General features: G+C 40.8%; 1 long non-coding RNA gene across 1 annotated transcript in view; it reads right to left on the reverse strand.

The window, feature by feature from the left end:
- Positions 1 to 24,543, reverse strand: part of LOC111770652 (uncharacterized) — a 26,907-nt gene continuing 2,364 nt past the window's right edge. Inside the window, exons 3-4 of the long non-coding RNA XR_011432438.1 lie at positions 12,408 to 12,818; positions 1 to 2,864 (exon numbers count right to left, since the gene is read on the reverse strand). This is a non-coding gene — a long non-coding RNA (uncharacterized lncRNA). The remainder of the gene's footprint in view (positions 2,865 to 12,407; positions 12,819 to 24,543) is intronic.

Below are 24,543 nucleotides of genomic sequence, written 5' to 3' on the forward strand. Positions count from 1 at the left end.
GGTAGTTTGGATTTTATTAAAAGATATTATTCTTAGATTTGGCCTGCCTAACACTCTACAGAGCGACAATGGGCTTGCCTTTGTTTCTCAAGTCACACAATAGATATCTGAGGTACTGGACATCAAACGGAAGTTATATTCAACATGGAGACCCCAACCGACCGCAAAAACAGAGAAGATGAACCACGCTTTAAAAAGAAGCATTGCAAAGATTATGTCAGGAAACACAATTAACCTGGGATAAGGCACTGCCCATTGCCCTGTTATGGATACCAGTAGCCCTCCGAAGTAGGCTTAAGTTAAGCCCCTTTAAATTCTATATGGCAGGCCATTTCAGCCTTCTTCATTTACAGAGGAATCTCTTGAAGTCCTAAAGGACACTACAGTTACAACTTATGGTAAATCTTTGAGTTCCATACTAACTTCTATTCAGGAGTTTACTTCTAGCAGGTCGACCTATCCATCTGACGTGTTCCTGCATACTTTTCACCCTCGCGATTGAGTTCTCCTAAAGACTTGGAGAGAACAGGGACCTGAGAACCAATTGACAGCCAGGTGGACAGGACCTTTTGACGTATTGCAGACCATCCATTCTTCTGTTAAGTTGGCTGGAATGAAGCTATGGATACATCACACCTGAGTAAAATGAGCCCTGCCAGAAGACATGGAAGATCAGCCTAAGACTTCCTTGTGGGAGTGCAAGTCCATAAAGGATTTGAGACATGTATTCCATAAGGTTTCCTGACTTCTGTATGTTACTGGGCCAGGGGTGGGGGAACAATGCCAAAAGCCATGTATGCTCCAACCTTTGGGCTGATACCAAAGGGACTATATGCATATGCCCTATTACTAATAGCCACAGAACTTACTTGTGTTAGTCATAACTTCTTCCTTCCGAAACCCCTTCTCTTTCTAGATGTTGATTGCCAGTCATGGAGAAAACTCACTAAGCTTGATCCCTTGGTGGATGACCAGAATGCCCAATCTAACTCTGTGAGTCTAATATTTTTATATGATGCAAACACCTGGAGCTTAAGAGAGGTCCAGACCTCTGAACCTGTCCTAGACCTACCTATTAATTTAGATTTTACAGGGTGTGTTTATTATATAGGATATGACTTAGGGAAATTTCTCAGGAATTTCTGCCAGGAAATATTTTTGGCAGAGAAATTACGAGTACCAATGCTACCAACAGATACCCACATTATTGTGCTGCCATTGGGTTAATGATGAATCTATAAAAAGGGTGCCCAGCTATGATAACAACTATTTAGTCAAACCCTGCATTTCCTGTCATAGTGCTATGTGCCCCCATTCACCTCAACCATGTTTTTGTGGTTGGGTACCTAAAACTCAATCCTGAAATAAGAAGAACAACTACATCTGGTTGGACTAGAAGGGTGGACCACCACAGACAGTTACCCTCCCACTATTCAGGAAAGGTGATTATGGGAAGCTCTCTGGTCCACCCAAACCACCCTTTATTTGGGAGTTACAACCTCCCACCTAAATCTGGTATGGGAAACCCAGCATTTCTTCATCAACATCTTGTATCCAACCTGCAGTAAAACAATCATGCCCCAACGGGAACAACATATCTGCTGGTTACACCAACGATGGCCCCAAAGAGCAAAAAGAGATATTTTAGGAAGAAATGGGGCTGGACTAGGTATTCTGGGCCAAGCAGAAGCGACCTTGGATGAATATAGTCATAGCCAATAAAAGATTTGTATTTAACAAAATTGGGAAAACTGGGAAGACTATTGTTTCAGAAGGAAGAAAAAGGCTGGGAGGCAGCTTGTAAAACTGATCAGGCCCTAAGTAAATGGATAAGTCAAACCCAGGATGTCATGACAAAATATGCCAAGTCCTAGTTACCGGAAAAAGCATGTGGCTCTACCCAGCAGAGTTTAATTGACACTTCTCAAAATGGAGTCAGAAGTAGCAATGAAACAATCACCAACCATTCTGCAGCAGAAACCCAAGAAACTTACTTATGGGAGATCTATGGAACACCAAACGTGTGGGAAATAATTGAGGGAACTTGTAGTTTACATCACTGTTCCCTAACCACCTTAGCACCCAGGCTAGAACCAAACAGGAAACATGAAGTAGTACAGCTTGTTGGAATAGGTACTAACTATGACAACTATCAGATACTCCCCATAGGGGGTCTCTGGGCCCTTTTTACCTCAAATAGAACCTTACCCCAATGGGAAACAATTTCAGTCCTAGAATGTAAACAACATAATGGAATATGGCTATTCCCAGAAGAACAATGGAACTCTGAAATAGCTTTAACTGGCCTATAATAAAGACCTCTATTCAGAACAATATTTGGTCTATGGGGAAGGGATGATTTTGTTGGGAAGGAACCATGAATCCTACTGTGCAACTGGAAGATCGTTATTGCCACCAGACTGCATTTATAATGAATTCTTACAGTATTTAGTGTAACACAGGAGTCATAGAGAAAATCCATCTACCAGAGGGTAACAAGACCTAAGACAACACTGATGAGGAGGATTACGCCTATTGGGAACTAGAACTAAGACTCCCTACCGAGGTAGGGCTTATGGAAAATGAATGACCTTAACGGAGTTTAGATCTGGCAACCCAGGAAATCCAGGACACTCTCCAGCAAGTTGGGATAATAAAATACCAAGTACAGGTAACTGTTACAGAGGAAGAAAAAGGATTATTCAATTTGTCCAGAATTATGCAGATGCCTGCTTGGGTTTTGTTGGATGGTTTTCTTGTTTACTCCAGTCCACCTCTGGTGATGATAAAGTCATAAAAATCATCTTCTTTAGTATACTTGTAATCATATTTGTCATCCTCTTGACCTGGGGTTGTACCAGATGCTGGAAAAAGAGAACCAGAAAGTCCCACATTATGTTAATGAGCCCTATTACTCATGAATACTTCCAGCTTAAGGTCTGTCAATTCCATCCCTCATGCCCCCACCATGACCTCATTCAGCATGAAGTAGTGACATAGAGATGACCCACATATTCCTCAAGATTGAGAAATAAGCAACTGACAGTGGGGATTGAAACTGAGAACGAAGGAGTTAAAGTTGCCCTGGATTAGGATGAAACAGTGCCTGTGCCCCCAAAGTTAAGCTGGGAAACAAAGTAACCAAAGTTTCTGAGCTTGCTTTGCAGAACAGCAGGAGGACCACTGATAAGAGAGTAGCCTTCTGACAGCTCCCTGCCTGACAAAGCATCTTGTAGGAGCATTTAGCAGTCGATCCTGCACAGAGGACTCTTTAAACTTCAGCCCCCAAAGCCACATGCTCCCCCTCCCCATCTTATTCTCACAAGGTGCTTTGGAAAAACACTAAGAACTGCACATAGGCAAGCAACTCTGTGACTGGTAGAAAGAATAACTTGTTAGCAGAAAATTTTTGTCCTTTACCCAAACTGTTCTCTTAGTTCCAGATAAAGAAATAACTGAGGTTTTCTTAGATTCCTCAGGAATGCTGCATTCAGCAGATCTGCTAAGGAGAGGTGCCCAACGTTCTGCAATCACCCATCATCTGACATTTCTGAGCCCCTTCCTCAATCACATTTGCCTTATATAAGTCATTTCCAATCAATTCCCTTTTAAGATGGTTTTTTTAGGACGATAGTTCACCATCTTCCAATCTGTTAGCTTATCACTTATTAAAGTTCTTTCTCTACCACTGCCTGCTTGCCTTTTATCTTGTGGCAAGCAGACCAAGCCCTTGCTCGGAATCAGGTATTTATCTGAAGAAATTGAAAACATTAACTTGAAAAGATATCTGCACCCCATATTCACTGCAGCATTATTTACAACAGGCAAGACATGGAAACAACCTAAGTGTCCGTTGATAGATGAAAAGATAAAGAAAATATGGTATATATACAATGGAATTCTATTGCACCATAAAAAAGAAAATCCTGCCACTTTGAACAATGCGGGTGGACATTGAGGGCATTATGTTAAATGAAATAAGTCAAAGACAAATCCAATATGATCTCACTTATATGTGGAATGTAAAAAAAAATTTAAGAATTAGAAAAACCTGAGTTCTTATCAAGATGGCAGCATAGGCAGACTCTGAACTCATCTCCTCCCATGAACACAACCAAGTTACAACTATTCTTGGAAAAATTACCCTGGAGAGAAAAATGAAAACTGGATGAAAAGAACCCACACAACAAGGGACAGTCCTGACTGAGGCAGAAATTTCTTCTGGAGAGAAAGAAAGACACCTTCATGAGCTGCAGAAATTCACAGTCAGCTGGGTAGGAGCCACCCTAAGGTACACAGCCTTCCACAGAGAAGTGGGGACCTGAGCAGGGGAGCATTAGTGCTTTAAGCATCCTTCAGACTCAGCACAACAGAGACGAGTGTCCTATTATCTGGCTTCGCTGGCTATTAACAACAATGGGAGAATACCCCCAGCAAAGCTATCAGACAAATGCTGAAAAAACCTGGCTCTTAAAGGGCCCATGCACAAATTCACCCATCTCAGAGAGCAACCTAAAATCACCAAAAAGAAAGCTGCACAGTCCTTTGGTGAAAAGAGACTCACCTGGTAGGCTCTGGGTGCATCTTGGTGAGAGGTGAGAACTCTCCAGAGACTGAGACATTGGTGGCAGCCATTGTTGTGACCTAGTACAGGCATGCTGACACTTTTGCTGGCAGAGAACATTGAAGCTCTTCCCCTGGCCTGTTATTCCAGGGGTCTGCCACCCTCTAAAGCACAGATTTAATCCAATTCAGCTAGGGCAGGCAGCCCACCCTAGGGACTGGCCCCACCCAAAAGTAAGCCCTCAAGCTACTTGTCAGCCTGTGTAGACTGGATACCTTGATCCTCTATAGGCAGCCAAGTGTATCTGCCTCTGTGGGGCATGGCCTGTGTGAGAACCAGGTGAACTGTGGGGGAGTGTGGAGAGGTGGGAACATCTGCAGTGGGGTGACTGCGTATGCTCCAGGGGGTTGGGAAGTGTGCATGGACCAGGGCTGTGTTGATGGTGTATGTGGACCTGTGGGAGGTGGAGCTTATCAGTGTCAGAAGACCGTGCTTCACAAACAGCCACAAAGAGAATTGGCCTCACCTTCCAAAGCCTGAAACAATTGGGTGCTCCTGTGCCTAGGGCCAGCCCCACTCAGCTGCAATCCTATGAGAGCTGACAACAGCCCTGCAGGCCTGAGGCCTACAGCAACTGTAAGCCCCTGATCCTAGCAACCAGCTACACTGGGTACCTACTCAATTAACAGGAAAACTGCAACAGCAGTGTGCTGTTAGACCTTGTAGCCAATGGTGCTGGGGCTCTCCAAACCTGATTTACAAAAAGCCAGCGAGGGAAAGACCAGACTCCCTGGGTACCTGTAGTAAAAGCAACCCTACCACAGCAGAAGGACACAAGTAGCCTACACAGGGGTCACTCCTGGATCATTTGGACTGGTGACGAGAGGGAGGCACATTGCTGGGCCTCAGAAGGCATCTCTTACATAGAGCCACTTCTTCTCCAAGATCAGGAGACATAGCTGACTCACCTAATACGTAGATATAAGCACAGAGAAAGAGGCATAATGAGGAGGCAAAGGGAATACATTCTAAACAAGGGAACAGGTCAAAACCCAAGAAAAATAACTAAATGAAACAGAAATAAGCAATCTTCCTGACAAAGAGTTCAAACAAAAACTCATAAGGATGCTCACTGATATTGGGAGAAGACTGGATGAACACAGTGAGAATGTCAACAAAGAATTGGAAAATATATAAAAGAACCAATAAGAAATGAAGAATACAATACTGGAAATGAAAAATTCACTAGAGGGACTCAACAGCAGAGTAGATGATACAGAAGAATGTATCAGTGAGCTGGAAAAAAGAGTAGAGGAAATCACTCAAGCTGAACAGAAAAAAGAGAAAGAATTAGAAAGAATGAAAACAGTCTAAGGGACCTCTGGGACAATATCCACCGCATTAACATTCATATTATGGGTGTCACAGAAGGAGAAGAGAGAGACAAAGGGGCTGATAATCTATTTGAAGAAATAATATCTGAAAACTCTCCTAACCTAAAGAAGGAAAACTATATCCACATATAGGAAGCACAAAGAGCACCAAACAAGATAAACCCAAAGAGGCCCACACGAAGACACATTATGATTTAAATGTCCAAAATTAAAGATAAAGAGAGAATCCTAAAAGCGGCAAGAGAAAGTCAACAAGTGACATGAAAAGGAAAACCCATAAGGCTATCAGCGGACTTCTCAGCTGAAACCCTACAGGCTAGAAGAGAGTGGCATGACATATTTAAAGTGCTGAAAGGAAAAAACCTACAGCCAAGAATGCTCTATCCAGCAAAGTTATCATTCAGAATGGAAGGAGAAACAGCTTCCCAGATGAGCAAAAAATAAAAAAGTTTATCACCAAGAAGCCAGTTCCACAAGAAATGCTGAAGGGGCTCATTTAAGTGGGAAAGAGAAGACCACGAATAGGGAGAAGAAAATTATCAAAAGCCACCCGAAAAAAACAGGCAATAAAGTCACCATAAAGGCAAAAATATAGTAAAGGTGGCAGATCAACGACCTATGAAGATAATATGAAGGTTAAAAGACAAAAGTACTAAAATTACCTATTTCAATGATAAGAGGGTAATGGATAGACACGCAAAGCAAGAAGTTAGATATGATTTCAAAAACATAAAATGTGGGAGGAGGGGAGTAAAAGAGCATAGCTTTTAGAAAGAGGTCAAGCTAAGAGACTATCAACTCAATATAGATTGCTATATATGTAGAATATTATATAGGAACCTTATGGTAATCACAAACCAGAAACCTATAATAAATAAACAAATAAGTAAGAGGAAAGAAATCAAATATATTACTAAAGAAAGCCATCAACCACAAGGGAAGAGAGCAAGAGAAGAAAGGAACAGAAAAGAACTACTAAAACAGCCAGAAAAAAAGTAATAAAATGGCAATAAATACACAGCTACTTTAAATGTCAGTGGAATAAATGCTCCAACCAAAAGGCATAGGGTGACTGATTGGATGAAAAAACAAGACCCATAAATATGCTCCAGACAAGAGATACACTTCAGACCTGAAGACACTCACAAACTGAAAGTGAAGGGATGGAAAAAGACACTCCATACAAATGGAAAAGAAAAGAAAGTGGGGGATAGCAATACTTATATCAGACAAAATAGACTTTAAAACAAGAACTATTAACAAGAGACAAAGATGGGGACTACATAGTGATAAAAGAAACAACCCAACAAGAGGATATAACACTTGTAAATATCTATGCACCCAACATAGGAGCACCTAAATATATAAAGCAATTATTAACAGACATAAAAGGAGAGATAGTAACACAATAATAGTAGGAGACTTTAACACTCCACTTACACCAATGGATAGATCATCCAAACAGAAGATCAATAGGGAAACATTGGCCTTAAATGACACAGTAGACTAGAAGTGCTTAGTAGATAGGTATAGAACATTCCATCCAAAAACCGCAGAATACACATTCTTTTCAAATTTACATGGCACATTCTCCAGGATTGATCATATATTAGGCCACAAAACAAGTATCAATAAATTTAAGAAGAGGGAAATAATACAATGCATCTTTTCTGACCAGAAAGATATGAAACTAGAAATCAACTACAGGAAGAAACCAGAAAAAACACGAAAATGAGGAGATTAAAAAAGATGCTACTGAACAACGATTGGGTCAATGAAGAAATCAAAGGAGAAATCAAAAAATTCCTGGAGACAAATGAAAATTAAAATATGACATGCCAAAATCTATGGGATACAGAAAAAGTGGTTCTAAGAGGGAAGTTTATAGCAATTCAGGCCTACCTCAACAAACAAGAAAATTCCCAAATAAACAAGCTAACAGTGCACCTACAGGAACTGGAAACAGCAGAACAAACAAAGCCCAAAATCAGCAGAAGGAAGGAAATAATAAAAATCAGAGCAGAAATAAACGAAATAGAGACTTAAAAAAATAGAAAAAATTAATGAAATCAAGAGCTGGTTCTTTGAAAAGATCAAATTGACAAACCCTTAGCTAGACTCACCAAGAAAAAAAGAGAGAAGCTGCAAATAAATAAAATCAGAAATGAAAGAGGAGAAATTACAATGGACACCTCAGAAATACAAAAGATTATAAGAGAATACTATGAAAAGCTATACACCAAGAAATTGGATAATCTAGAAGAAATGGATAAATTCTTAGAAACATACAACCTTCCAAAACTGTATCAAGAAGTAGAGAATTTGAATAGATGAATCACCAGCAAGGAGATCAAAACAGTAATCGAAAACCTCCCAAAAAATTAAAGTCCAGGACCAGACAGCTTCCCTGGTGAATTCTACCAAACATTCAAAGAAGACTTAGTACCTATCCTTCTCAAACTGTTCCAAAAAATTGAAGAGGAAGGGAAGCTTCCTTACTCATTCTATGAGGCCAACATTACCCTGATACTACAACCAGACCAAGACAACACAAAAAAAGAAAATTACAGGCCAATATCATTGATGAACATCAATGCAAAAATCATCAACAAAATACTAGCAAATCGAATACAACAATACATTAAAAAGATCATACATCATGATCAAGCAGGTTTTTTTTTTTTTTAAAGAATGGCACCTGGGCTAACAACTGATGCCAATCTTTTTTTTTTTTTTCTGCTTTATCTCCCCAAACCCCCCTGCACGCAGTTGTATATCTTAGTTGCAGGTCCTTCTAGTTGTGGGATGTGGGTCCCCACCTCAACGTGGCCTGACGAGCCGTGCCATGTCCATGCCCAGGATCCAAACCCTGGGCCGCCACAGCAGAGTGCGCGAACTTAACCACTCAGCCACGGAGCCGGCCCAGATCAAGTGGGTTTTAATTCAGGGATGCAGGGATTGTTCAATATCTGCAAATCAATGAATTTGATACACCACATTAACAAAATGAAGAATAAGAATCACAGGATCATCTCAATAGATGCAGAGAAAACATTTGACAAGATATGGCATCCATTTATGATAAAAACTCTAAATAAAATGGATGTAGAAGGAAAATACATCAACATAATAAAGGTCATATATGACAAACCCACAGCTAATATCGTTCTCAATGGAGAAAAACTGAAACCCTATCCCTCTAAGAGCAGGAGTCAGACAAGGATGCCCACTGTCACCACTCTTATTTAACATAGTCTTGGAAGTCCTAGCCACAGCAATCAGGCAAGAAAAAGAAAGAAAAGTGATCCAAATTGGAAAAGAAGAAATGAACCTGTCACTATTTGCAGACTACATGATTTTATATATAGAAAACCCTAAAGAATCCACTAAAACACTTTTAGAAATAATAAATGAGTAAGTCGAGTCACAGGATACAAAATCAACAACCAAAATCAGTTGTGTTTCTATTCACTAACAACGAAGTAGCAGAAAGAGACATTAAGAATACAATCCCATTTACAATTACAACAGAAGGATAAAATACCTAGGAATAAACTTAACCAAAGATATGAAAGATCTGTACACTGAAAACTATAAAACATTGTTGAAAGAAATTGAAGAAGACACAAAGAAATGGAAAGACATTCTGTGCTCTTGCATTGGAGGAATTAACATAGTTAAAATGTCCATACTTCCTAAAGCAATCTATAGATTCAATGCAATCCCTATTAAAGTTCCAATAATTTTCACAGAAATAGAACAAAGAATGCTAAAATTTATATGAAACAACAAAAGGCCCAGAAAGCCAAAGGAATCCTGAAGAAAAAGAACAAAGCTGGAGGTATCACACTCCCCTATTTCAAAATAAACTACAAAGCAATAGTAACCAAAACAGCATGGTACTGGCACAAAAACAGACACACAGATCAATGGAACAGAATCGAGAGCCAAGAAATAAACCCACACATATATGGACAGCTAATTTTCAACAAGGGAGCCAACAGCATACAATGGAGAAAGGAAAGTCTGTTCAGTAAACGGTGCTGGGAAAACTGGACAGCCACAAGCAAGGAATGAAAGTAGATCATTACCTTACACCATGCACAAAAATCAACTCAAAATGGATTAAAGACTTGAATGTAAGACCTGAAACCAGGAAACTTCTAGAAGAAAACATAGGCAGTATGCTCTTCGACATCGGTCTTAGCAGCATATTCTCAAGTACTATGTCTGACAGGGCAAGGGAAACAAAAGAAAAAATAAAGAAACAGGACTACATTAAACTCAAAACTTCTTAACAGCAAAAGAAACCATCAACAAAATGAAAAGACAACCTAACAATTGGGAGAAGATATTTGCAAACCACATATCACATAAGGGGTTAATATCCAAAATATATGAATAACTCATATGTTTCAACAACAAAAAAGCCAAAACCACAATTAAAAAATGGGCAAAAGATCTGAACAGAGATTTTTCTAAAGAAGATATACGGATGGCCAACAGGCACATGAAACGATGTTCAGCATCATTACCTATCAGGGAAACACGAATCAAAACTACAATGAGGTATCACCTCACTCCCATCAGAATGGCTATAATTAACAAGACAGGAAACAACAAATGGTGGAAAGGATGTGGAGAGAAAGGAACCCTTGTACACTGCTGGTAGGAGTGCAAACTGGTGCAGCCACTATGGAAAACAGTATGGAGTTTCCTCAGAAAATTAAGTATAGATCTACCATATGATCCAGCTATCCCGCTGCTGAGTATTTATCCAAAGAATTTGAAAACACAAATGCATAAAGATACATGCAACCCTATGTTCATTGCAGCATTATTCACAACAGCCAAGACTTGGAAACAGCATAGGTGCCCATCCTGGGACGAATGGATAAAGAAGATGTGGTATACATACACAATGGAACACTACTCAGCCATAAAAAATGATGAAATCCAGTCATTTGTGACAACATGGATGGACCTTGAGGGTATTATGCTAAGTGAGATAAGTCAGAGGGAGAAAGTCAAATATCACATGAGCTCATTCATAAATAGAAGATAAAAACAATGACAAACAAACACACAGCAACAGAGATTAGGTTGGTGGTTACCAGAGGGAAAGGGGGGAGGAAGAAGGGCGAAAGGGGTGATTAGGCACATGTGTGTGGTGACAGATTGTAATTAGTCTCTGGGTAGTGAACATGATGTAATATACACAGAATTTGAAATATATTACTATATACACCTGAAAGTTATATAATGCTATAATCCAATGTTACCGCAATAAAAAACACACACACACACAAAATAAATAAAAACAAATAAACTCACAAAAAACCTGAACTCACAGCTAAAGAGAACAGATGGTTTTCAGAGGTAGGGGATGAAAGGTGGGCAAAATGGGTGAAGGAGATCAAAAGGCACAAATTTCCAGTTACAAAATAAATAAATCATGGGGATGTAATGTACAGCATGGTGACTACAGTTAATAATAGTGTATTTCATACCTGAAATTTGCTAAGAGTGTAGATCCTAAAAGTTGTCATTACAAGAAAAAAACGTGTTACTATGTATGGTGATGGATATTAACTAGACTTACTGTTCATAATATATATAAATATCTAATCATTATATTGTACACTTGGAACTAATATAATGTTATATATCGTTTATACCTCAATAAAAAAAGAAAAAGTATGGAAAACTGGACCATTAATGTTAGCCACCCCTGTGTACCAGAATTGGAAAGGGTTGTAGGAGATAGTTATTTTACATCTATATGTTGTTTAAATTGATAAAACTAGCTGCACTGATGTATTTTTATCCAGTTTTTAAAAAGACACTAAAATAACTGAAAGTAAAATCATGAAATAATGACAATTGGTTATCTTTCAAAAGGCATTGGAATAATTTCTGATTTACTTTAACTGTAAAGTAGATTTAATTGTAAAGTAGATTTACAATCTACTTTATGTCTCTCTATATTTCCAAAAGAACCAAGAGACCATAAAAAAGAAAACAGCAACTCCCCTGACCTAGACCACTATGCTTCTCTGACTACACCGCAATCTATGCTCTTCCCTCCAGTTAGACAAATCTATTCAACATTCCCACTTGTGAGACCTGTGCTTTTACAACTAATGATATATTTTCTCTCTCCTTATTGGTCCAGCTTTCCTCCAAAATGTATCCATAGTATAATAACAAATTTTGTGTGGATAAAAGGAATTCTAACGTACTTAAGTTTGAGAAATGCTTTTAAAAATATATTTTGAACACTATGTCAATCACTTTACAAATAAGCTTACATTTTAATATTTTTTATCAGCTAAACTGTATTGCAACACAGTGGATGTTGTCTGCTGCATTTTCAAGTGCATTTGACCTCAAGGACCCTCCTGTGCACCAGCACATCACACTATGCACAGTGTGAACCCTGTACCTACCTTCAGGAGCAACTGTTGGCCAACTTTGTCTTGCTCATGTCTATGATGTGCTGCTGTAGAATTTTAGTCATGGCTTCTCATCAACCGTGAGTTCAAGGGCTGAGGGTCAGAGCTCAGCCTTCTGAATTGCAACATCCTGAATCTTTCTGACTTGTCCCTCCTGTATAAAAGTATTTTTCTCTTGGTCACTGCTGAAGGCATAATAATGGTCTGTGTGGGAAAGATGACGAGGATCAAGTTGTCAGCTATGATGATAGACGCCTGACAAACTAACCCTACAAAAGGAGCCTCGCAGTCAAAGACCTGGAAACAGCTCTTCGGAAACGTTCTGCATTAGGCACAGTCTGGTTGCAACTTAGTTTCATTTTTGACCATGATTTAGTATGAATTCCAAAATTTCTTGAATGGGTCCTAGGAAGAACAATAAAAATGATTAAAATTGGATATCTTATCAGGATCAAAATAGGATGCGTGATGAAATGTTCAATGATTTTGGTTATTTTAGCCTTTAAGTGACAAAGCAAAGAAGCGACTGTCCCTCACTATATATGATATTAGGGGATTTTTATGAAAATGATACTAATTAGTCTCTTACATCCTCAGAGGATCAAGTAAGTTGAAACAGACTTGAAGATTGTACTAGGATATTAGAACATATTGGTTATCATGTTGATAAACTCTATTTTAATAAATCAAAGCATTTATAGACTCTGATTCTGATATTTAAGAGAAAAGAAATGATGCATGAATTTTTTCGACAGTGAAGCATTTATTTGTATTTGTTTGGGGCTGGAGCAGGTAAGTGCCCAAGCTCTTTTCTCAGTTGATGCTTCCAGTGTCATGTTTATGTTCATTTCCAGCAAATTTCCTTTAAAATGCAGTTCTATGGAGAAACTCCACCCAGACTACTTCACCTGGGGCTAGTGACTCCAGTCTCATGACTCATTTCTCACATGTGTTTCCACCTGTGCAGTTGATTATGAAATTGTATGTGAATTTTGTTTGATTGTGTCTTGTATGATCATGATGATGTTTGTCCTTTTCTGAGGACATAGAATATAGGCCATGAGTTTTCACATGTTTAATGCAGAAAATGATAAAATGATGTTGTTGCTACATTCTCTCTACCCTTTTTCAAAATGGGCAATGTGAGTCATAAAGGGACCGAATCTAATTCCTAATTCTATTTAGCTTAAAAAAACATTGTGAGCAAGTGCATGCTTCTCTGGAGCTCCTAGGGGTTCGTATGACTTCTCTCAACCACAGACGTCTATGGATCACCTACTGTGCCCCGCCAGCGCCAAGTGCCAACTGTCCCCTCACATAGCACATAACACCAGATATTGAAAATAATACTTGGACTCTTCAAAGAAAGCTCTTTTAGGTTATTGCTTTAATGGAAAAGAAGTGCAATTTACTGAACAAATCTGAGCTACGAGCATCTCCCTAATGGATTAGAGAAGGTGAGCTGTAGCCAGTAACTTTGGCCCCTTAGCCTTGTTGATAAGTGGACAGCCCCTCAAAGACACCATCTTACCATCTTCTGCAGTCACAGCTGCATTGACATCTTGCCCAAGAAACCCTGATGCACCAGATGTTGCCTTAGCAACACATTCCTGATGCTGTGTTGATTGCTCCTGCCTGTTTTCATATGTGCTCTGTGTAAAGGCATTCATTATATACCAGTGGCATAAACATTCAGAGAGAATCCAATGAGTGGGTAAGAGAAGATTTCCTTGCAAATAGTTTCCAAGGGAAAATTTTTTTAAAGGGGAGAGATTCTTTCCAATGTTTGGCATGTTTTGGGGGTTGGATTGTTCTCCATTTTCTTCATTACTATTTTGAAAACTCAAATGTCATGAAGACTCACTGGCATTCCATTTTCCCTAATTGTGCAGCCTAAAGAGGGCTTTATTCTTATTTTTTCTTTTATGTATCAGTGAGTCATGAGTTGCTATATTTATTTCTTCAATATGTGACTCCACTCTCCTCAGTATCACTCACTCATTATTCTGAGAAGGTTGGTAGTCAGAGTTCCCAATTCCATTCCATGAACAGCTGATCCCACAGCTAAGTGCCCCGTCCCAGATGTGAATCCCAATGCGAGGGCTTTGCTTCAGAGCTTCCTGACAAGGCTTGGTTGTGTCTATGTGGTAATATTGTGCTGGCTTGGGGATAAGAGTGATTTGTAATATTAACAATTTTAGTCGACACTACTGTTCTTTAATGCTCAGGCTTATGCTGAGTGTGTGAATGATAGTCTATCAATAATCCAACAAAGGAAAGAAAAGCACTGAGCAGCCCTTTAGCTTGTAGCTGAGGCAGGACTTGGACCAAGGCCAGCTTGCTCAGAGGTTGAAGAAACCTAACATCCTGTCTCTACTTCCTCTAGAAGAAGCATATCACATTCTCATATTTCTTTTACATGTGGTTATACATTCTTACTTATTTCCAGTGTTGTATGTTTTTCATTTGATTAATTTTACCCTTATTATTACCTTTCCTACTATTTCATTTTATTTAGTTACTGGATTTTCATTTTGTCTTTCTCTAGGTTTTATTTTATAGCATAGTCTCTTTCTATACTTTATAGGTGAATTATCATGAAATTACTGGAGATTTTTTGTTAGAATTTTATAATATAACTAGTAACTAAGGCATATAACAATAATTTCTGAGTAAATATGATGCCCATTTTTCTCACACTTTATTCACCCTTTTTTTTCTTAATTATAAATGTCAGTTACTTTCTATATTATGGTTCTAGGGTGTGTGTGTGTGTAGAGAGAGAGAGAGAGAAAGTGGGACAGAGACAGACAGACAGACACAGAGAGAGAGATTTATTTTAAAGAATTAGCTCATGTAATTGTGGGAGCTGGCAAGTTTGAATTCTGTAGGCTGATGGCAGACTGGTGACCCAGGGAGGAGCTGCATGTTGCAGCTTGAGTCTGAACACTGTCTGGAGGCAGAATTCCCTCTTCCTTGGGGGACCTAAGTCTTTTCTCTTAAGGCCTTCAACTGATTAGATGAGGCCCATCCACCTTATGGAGGGTAACATGCTTTATTCAAAGTTTACTGATTTAAATGTTAATCACATATAAAAAATACCTTCATAGCAACATCCAGACAGATATTTGACCAAATATCTGGGTATTCTGGCCTAGCCGCATTGTCAAATATAGTTAACCATCACAGTACAACCCTTGTCAATTTAGCACCCATACACATCTCCTTAAGTCATACTTTACCTCCAAATAAAGAAAATAACAAGGTTAAGTAACATGATACAACTCAAAAGATACTAACACATTCCCTAGAAGAGCTGGGAGATGTTCAGTCTTCTTGACAGCCTATAACTTAAGTATTGTGATACAAACAGAATATGTCTTACATTATATGATAAGAGAATGAGAGGGAAGAAGACAAAGATACATACACACACAAATATTCATAATAAAATAAGGAAGAAATACTTATAACAATTACAGTCCTTATTTCTGTAACTGGTCATAAGGTCATAGCAGATGTTTATAACTACCTCTTCTACTACTCATTCTGTATTTCATCTGCTCTCAGCAAGCACCTCAGCTGGTCATGGTTCTTTATCTGGTGGAGTGACCCAATCCTTCATTCCTGAATGGTCTGGGATATTAGTAGTCCTGCTTGGATTGGGTTTTGAAGTTTTTCATTGATTATAATCTTAGGGCACGATGATACTAAGAGACGCCTAAGGGATCGCCCATATTCCAGACATACTCTTCCTAACCTCCATTGCGGAGTAGCAGTCCAATTTTTCCTTGTCATCAGGATTATTAAATACTTAACTCTCTTCTTTGCATGTTCATTCAGAGGCATGAGGAGCCTAAGGTGGCCAGTGGCAGTCTTAACTTCAAGTGCAATGGAATTATTGTTGTGTCTCCTGGTGGTAACATTCCTCCCTTTGGAATAAGACCTCTAGATCAGGAGAGCATAACGCCACAGGAACAGGAAGCAAAAATCTGCTAGTGGGTCACTAGGGGTAGTACTGGTGCCATTCCCATTTCCACCCCTTGATTCCTAGACACATGAATCCTGATTAAGGGAGAAACAGCATCATATATTGGATAATTTATTGATTTAGAACATACATAGCCTCCTGAAGAATCTTAGCCTGGGAAAAGCCTTCCCTTCAAGGTATTGCCACCTAGGCAGCACTACAACTGAGTCTTCAAAATGCCATTTCACTGTTCTAGCATGTCAGCTGCTCCAGGATGGTGGGGAACATTGTAAGATCATGAATTCCATGACCATGGGTCCATTGTCGTACTTCATCTGCAATGAAATGCATTCTTTGATCAGGAGTAATGCTGTGTGGAATACTATGCCAGTGGATAAGCTATTCTGTAAGTCCACGGATAGTAGTTTTGACAGAAGCATTGTGTGCAGGGAAGGCAAATTGATATCAGAGCAAGTGTCAATTCCAGGAAGGATAAATCTCTTCCCCTTCCATGATGGAAGTAGTCCAATGTAATCAATCTGCCACCAGGTAGCTGGCTGACCACCCTGGGAAATGATGCCATATTGGAGACTCAGTGTTGGACTCTGCTGCTGGCAGACTTGGCACTAAATGGTAGCCATAGCCTGGTCAGCCTTGGTGAGTGGAAATCCCATGTTGCTGAGCCCATGCATAGCCTCCAACCCTGCCACCATGGCTACTGTGTTGATGAGCCCATTGGGTGAGGACAGAGGTGTCTGGGGAAAGAAGAAATAGTATCCATAGAATATGCCATCCTATCCACTTGATTATTAAAATTCTCCTCTGCTGAAGTCACACTTTGTTGAGCATTCATATGGGACACAAATATCTCGACACTTTTCTCCTCTTCAGAGAAGTCCGTCCATATATCTCTTCCCCAATTTTTCTTGTCACCAATTTTCCAATCATGTTTCTTTCAAGTCCCTGACTATCCAGCCAAACCATTGGCCGCAGCCCATGAATTGGTATAAATTTGCATGTCTGGCCACTTCTCCTTTCAAGCAAAATGAACAAACAGGTGTGCTGCTTGAAGTTTTGCCCACTGGGAGCATTTCCCTTCAGGAATGTCGCAGACAGTGGCTGTAGTGCTCTGGCTGTGCACCTTCAGAGGATGCCTGTATATCGTTCAGAACCATCTGCAATTCAGGCACAAGTTTTCTCTTCCTCTGTCAATTGATAATAGGCAACTCTCCCTGAAGAAGCCACAGGTGCAGCCTGGGAGCGAGAAGGCAGTGTAGCAGGAGTGGACACCGTGCACATTTGGGCCACTTCTTTATGTAACTTACCTGTGTCTTCGGGGACTGCCGGGGCCCAATCACATTTACACCACTTCCATTTGATGATAGAATGCTGCTGTGCATGCCCTACTTTAGGGCTTGGTATGCCAGATAACACCTAGTTTAAGATGGGCAGCTCAGATCACATGGTAACTTGAGGGGCCAAGGTTAAACATTCATTTTCTACTAAGGCCCTCTAACAGGTCAAGAGCTGTTTCTCAAAAGGAGAGTAAGTTATCCACAGAGTATGGCAGGGCTTTGCTTCAAAATCCTAAGGAGCTGCACTGTGATTCACCTATAGGGGCCTGCCAAAGCCCCAGATAGCAGCCCTATCTGCCACTGCCACTTCAGGTACCATTGGAACTACCTGATCACACAGCCCAAGTGGCAAAGCAGCTTTCGCAACAGCCTAGACCCGTTGCAGAGCCTTCTCTTGTCCTCAGCCTTACTCAAAACTAGCAGCTTACTGGGTCACTCAGTAAATAGGCCAGAGTAACACACCCAAGTGAGGAATATGTTGTCTCCAAAAGTCAAAGAGGACCACTAGGCATTGTTCCTCTTTCTTGGTTGTAGGAGGGATAAGATGCAACAACTTATCCCTTATCTTAGAAGGGGTATCTCATCATGACTCACACTAATGAGTCCCTAGAAATTTCTCTGATGTAGAAGGCCCCTGAGTTTTGTCTGATCTATTTCCCACTCTCTGACACACAAGTGTCTTACCAATAAGTCTAGAGTAGCTGCTACATCTTGCTCACAATGTCCAATCAGCATAATGTCATCAGTGTAATGGACCAGTGTGATATCTCATGGAAGGGAAATTTAATCAAGAGCCCTGTGAACCAGACTATGACATAGGGCTGGAGAGTTGATATACCCCTGAGGTAGAACAGGGAAGGTGTATTATTGGCCTTGCCAGCTGAAAGAAAACTGCTTCTGGTGGGTTTTACTAACAGATATGAAGAAGAAAGCATTTGTCAGATAATAGCTGCAGGCTAGTTACCAGGGGATGTTTTAATTTGTTCAAGCAATGAAACCACATCTGGTACAGGAGCTGTAATTATAGTCATCACTTGGTTAAGCTTATGATAAACCATTGTCATTCTCTAAGTTCCATCTGTTTGCTGCACAGACCAAATAGGCAAGTCGAGTGGGGATAGGGTGGGAATTCTCACCCCAACAACCTTCAAGTCATTGGTGGTGGCACCAATCTCTGCAATCCCTCCAGGAATGTGGTATTACTTTTGATTTTCTATTTTCCTAGGGTAGAGGCAGTTCTAATGCCTTCCACTTAGCCTTTCTCACCATAATGGTACTCACTCCATAGATCAGGGAACCAGTGTGGGGATTCTGCTGGTTGTTGAGAATGTCTTTTCACTTATGCACTCCAGACCTGAGCAAATAACCACAAAGTGGATTCAGGGATCCACTGGACCCACTCTGAGATGAACCTGAGAAAAACTCCACTGATCATCTCATCTCCATAAGCCTCTACTCTGACTGGTAGATCACAACGTAGTTTTGAGTCTTCTGAAATTAATGTCAGTTCAGAGCCAGTGTCCCAAAATTCCTGAAAAGATTATTTTCTTTTCTGCAATGCACAGTACCCTGTCAAAGGCCAGAGGTCCCTTTGAGGAAGTCTAGGTGAAAGATTAACAGTAACAATTTTTGGAGTGTAGCAAAGTCATTCCTCCTGGCCTCCTTTCATTCAAGAGGTTTGGGGGTCTGTAAACTGGCCCAAGTCTGGAAGTTGATTGAAGGGCTGTGATTCTCTGTTGTTATGACTCAAGTTAGAATTCTGTTCACTTGACCTAGCACTCTTCTGTTCATATAGGTAAAGTAAGAATTTATCTGACTTCTCATTTATTTCATTTCTAGAAAGACAATGATCGAGCGGCCAATGCCATAGGTCTCTGTGAGTCACACTCTTCTGAATGCTGCTTTGGTTCTACTGTCCACTACGGTCACCTTGTCCACATTGTTTTTGGTGTTGAGTGCTGCCACTTGGTCCCTGCCACCCTGGGATCCAATTGCTCCCTCTGCATTTAGGTTTCCCACTTCTGTAATCACAGTTTGCACTGTAAGGTCTGACCTACAGAGAAAAGCAATCACAAAGCATTTCAAGGATTTGAGCCTCCCCTCACAAACTTATTTCTTGCGGTCCTGGTGAAAGGTGTGTCTTCTGGTCTCTCCCAGGGTGGGTGTGTCTTAAATGACAAATCCACTCTAACTTTCCCATCTCTCTGCAATAGACTGAATGTCTCCTAAAATCCATAAATGGAAATCCTAATCCCCAGTGTGATGGTATTAGGAGGAGTTCCTAGGGGAGATAATTAGATCATGAAGATGGAGTTCTCATGGATGGGATTAGAGCCTTTATCAAGAGACTCCAGAGATCTCCCTCCACCCTTCTGCCATATGAGGTAGCAAAGAGAAATGGGCAGTCTGCCACCGGAAAGAGGGTCCTCACCAGAACCTGACGATGCTGGCACCCTGATCTCAGACTTCCAGCCTCCAAAACTGTGATAAATAAATATCTGTTGTTTATAAGCCACCCAGTCTATGATACTTTGTTATAGCAACCTAAACTGACCTAAGAAACTCCCTTAGCCTTCAAATCCCTCCTTTGTAGCAGAGCAAGGCGAGTCTGGCATTTCATTTAGTGTAGGCCACCTTTTGATTCATGTTTCAGCCAACCAAGCAACCATCCAAACTATTAGAGCACATTCTAACCCCAGGCTGCAACATTAAATGCAGAATCTCTGCTTAGTCGGCCCATATCACAAATTTGTCCCCATCCACTTTTCGTCCCTTCCATCATTATCCCACACTTTTAACATTCATTCCCACACACATTTCCACTTTTTTGTCAGCATATATTGGAAAAATCACATAGTCCTTTCGGAGGTTAGCACACCTCCTCAAGGGTCATACTTTGTATTTCACCTTTTGGGGTCTGCTGGGACTTGAGTCTAGTTATAGGTTGAGAAACAAAGAGGTGAGAAGGGGTGGGTCCTGAGGGGAATCAGCAGTGTCTTGCCAAGCAACTACCTCATGGGAGGTCATCACAGCTTTTTAAGGCAAAGCAGGTTTAATCTCTTCAGCTAGGAGTGGAGCAGCTCCTTCTACTGGCAAAGCAGACTCATCAGAATTTAGGGGGTTCAGTGTCCCCAATTTCATCAAGATCTTCCAGCTGTTCCTATTTCAGTTCTCAGGATCCCATTCCTTCCCAATCAATGCTCTCATAAAGACACGATGCAAGTCTGGGAATTCAGTCTGCCTTGCAATTCAGCCACTCGCAGGGTGAGACCTAGGCTTTGTTTTCAGCAGTCTCAGCTCTGCAGCTGCAAGACACAAGGGTTTCTTTTAGGGCAGACACAGAAACTTGCTGGCCACTTATGTTGCACTTGAGCTGAGAATTCAGATCCCTGAGCTCATTCTTTTCTTTCCTTTCTTTGTCCAACACAATTAAGAGCAAACAGCTAATCTCATTACACTTGTTAGTTTGACAAAAATATACTAAGGCACCAAATGCATGGTCACCAAGAATCTTGCCTCTTATAAGAACTTGATTAGGAGTATCCAGTATTTTGCATATTTCCATTGCCACATAATGGATGATTAGTGCTCTCTTTACTACTGGAAATAGTCATTAATGCCTTTAAATCTAATCAGATTAGAGAGCTAATTGAGACAACTCATCCTTAAGATTCTGTTCCTCTAGAACCACTCTCGGTACTAAAATCTGTATTAGTCAGGGCTCTCTAGAGAAACAGAACCTGTGTGTGTGTGTGAATTGTCTCATGTGGTTGTGGGAGCTGATAAGTCTAAAATCTACAGGGCAGGCTGGAGACTCAGGGAAGAGCTGATGTTGCAGCTTGCATCTGAATGCTATCTGGAGGCAGATTCCCACTTCCTTGGAGGACTTCAGTCTTTTCTCTTAAGGTCTTCAACTGATTGGATGAGACCCACGCACATTTTGGAGAATAATTTGGTTTACTCAAAATCTACAGATTTATGTGTTAATCACATATAAAAAATACCTTCACAGAAACATTTATCTAGACTGCCGTTTGGTCAAAAGCTGGGTATCATGGCTTAGCCAAGTTGACAAAATTAATCCTCACACTCTCATTTCTAAAAACTTAGATATTACATATCTATATAACAAAATCTTGACTGTTTCCCCTAGTCCCTGACTCCAACCAGAGGGGACACTGTATCCATACATGATGGCATCTTTCTAGGTCAGCTCCTTCCCTGTTCTTTTTAGGAAATGCATCATGGTGGCCCACTGAATGTCTGTATCACACTCTAGAGCAATTACTATAAGAATTCAGTTTGTTTACATTTTCCCTTTTATAAATAGTGAAATAGACATATCCTTAGTTAATTGTTATTAATTGACTTTTCTAGCTCTTCTTGAACCTATATATTAAGGTCACTTGTTCATCTATCAGGGTTTTAAAAGTTCTCCCTTTTTCATTCCCGTAGAGATGTGGAATTCACATATCCCATATCTATTCTTCAGGTGACTGGTGCTACACATGAATTCATTTTATCTTGTGTTTTTCTGTCCTTGTCCAGGGTTAATGAGTACCTTCATCCTCCACCTGAATAAGACGGGGACCTCTGTCCACTGCCATCTCCTCCTCCTCTCCCAGCCCCACAGAATCCTGCAAAGCTGAGGGCAGCTAAAAGTTGATTTTCAGATTGTCACTTTAAAATTAGATCTTGATATTATATGTTGGTGAATATTTACACTTAATTTCATTGCTTGCTCTGCTTACTGTGATGCTCCTCAGATGGAGCCAGCCAGCCAGCCAGAGTGGAGGCTCACATGGCCTGAGGTGAAAACAGGAAACCAGTAAACCCATGGATGCCACCCTTTTAGGAAATAGAGACATTTGCATGACACTGATAAGCTTCGTGTGACTGGATAGCCTATGGGAGAAGAGAGAGAGGAACAGGATTTATCATGTAGACAAAAAATAAATATAAATAAATATTGTACAGTAGTGGTTGTAAGGCCAAGGAAAATATGGTACTTATCCTCTGAGCTCTCAGGGTGAAATCCCAAGCACAAAAATCAAATGCATTGAGAGCTACCATGTGTCAAGGCTGCACTGTAGGTGATTGTGACAAACATTGCATTAGAAATCTCCCCAGAACGGCTGCTGGTCTCCTCCTGGGGCCATCTCCCAGCAGACAGCCTTTCCTCTAAACCATGCCTAGAGGTGCAAGCCTGGGTTCTCCTTGCTGTGACTTCGCTACAGAAAGTCTTCAAAACCTTTTGTACTTGTCCCCTCTTTGAGAATGCACTGACTTACATAGCAGATTGGTGTGCATGGGAAGTACCTATGAAGTTTTACAACTCCTGATTTCCAGCAGAGTCAACTTTAATTGGTCCAGGGTGGGCTGGGCATCAGGACTTTTGAAAGCTCCCCTGGTGATTCCAATCTAGTGATTCCTATCACAGTGTGAGTTCATCCTACAGAGTCAAAATGGGCAAGGCACCAGCTGTGCACATGTCGGTAAATTACAGTCCACAACTGAATTACACCATCGTTTGTGTCAGGTCAATGCATCAGCCTCATTTTGGGTTCTAATCTATTTCATACCCTGGCTGTCTTGGCCGGGGTTCAGACAGGACCTGCGTCTGCAGCTCCTCAACCTGACTGTTGCTAAGAGAGTAGGTCTTAAAAGTTCTCACCACAAGAAAAAAATTGCAGCTATGCGAGGTGATGGGTGTTAACTAATTTATTGTGGTCATCACCTCACATCATATACAGACGTCAAGTCATTATGTTGTACACCTTAAACTAACACAGTGTTATGAGTCAGTTATATCTCAACAAAACTGGGGGTGGGGGAAGAACTGTTGCTCTTTGGAGGCCAATTGCCCCCAAATTCACACCCAGAGTGCAGTGCTTTATTGATTGAGGATTATTTTTGATACTCAATATATAGACTGCTGGACCCTGCGCCTAGAGATTATGATTCATTAAGTCTGGGACGAGGCCAGGAAATCCACATTTTTATGTCTCCCAGTGATTCTGATGTGAGGCCAGGACTGAGAGCCACTGGAGCAGACGGCCTTTGAAAGTTCGTGTCACTCAGTCCTTGGACTAGGAGCACTGGGTGGGCAGTGCTGCCCTCTAGTGCCTCTGGCTGTGAGCGAGTGACCGGCTGTGTGAGCGCTGATGGTGTTGTCCCTGACACGACTCAGGAGCTTCCTGTCCAGCTGCCTGGAGATCTCGGTTCCTGGGCATGAATGAAAATGCTCAAATATAAAAGCGCTGCTGCTGAATAACAGCCACCATGCTGCTCCGTCCCCAGTGCCTTGACACATCTAAGGTGCTGGGTAATACTTTCTGTGAATGAGATGAAGCACACCTCCTTCGCAAGGCTTGTACAGAGGGACAAACAGGTCAGTGGCATGTGTGTGGGGATTTTCCTTTGTGGGGGTGTGAGGTGACCCACGGTACACATGAATCAGCAACTGTGAACAGTTTCCTGAAGAAACTCCATTACGGTAATTGTGGCGCGGTAGCGTTGTCATGGAAGCAGGGTCTGGCTTTAGCGAGTTTCCTAGAAATAAATGGATGTGAGCCCTTTATAGTTGTGTAACTCTCCAGAGTCCACGGAGGCTTTCTAGGTCCTTCTCTTCCCTGTTTGCTGTTCGCTGTAAACCACGAATCAGGAAGGACAAATGGGAGGATCCAGGTCACACGGTTAACAGTGACAGACAGTGTGTTCACGACATGAATGTGCCCTTGTTTAGGAAGACACTGGTCCCCCCGTCCCATCCACACGAGCACCCTCCATCAGTGAGAACCAAACC

The sequence above is a fragment of the Equus caballus genome, chromosome 25 (assembly GCF_041296265.1).
Source record: "Equus caballus isolate H_3958 breed thoroughbred chromosome 25, TB-T2T, whole genome shotgun sequence".
In the NCBI taxonomy this organism is placed as follows: Eukaryota; Metazoa; Chordata; class Mammalia; order Perissodactyla; family Equidae; genus Equus; species Equus caballus.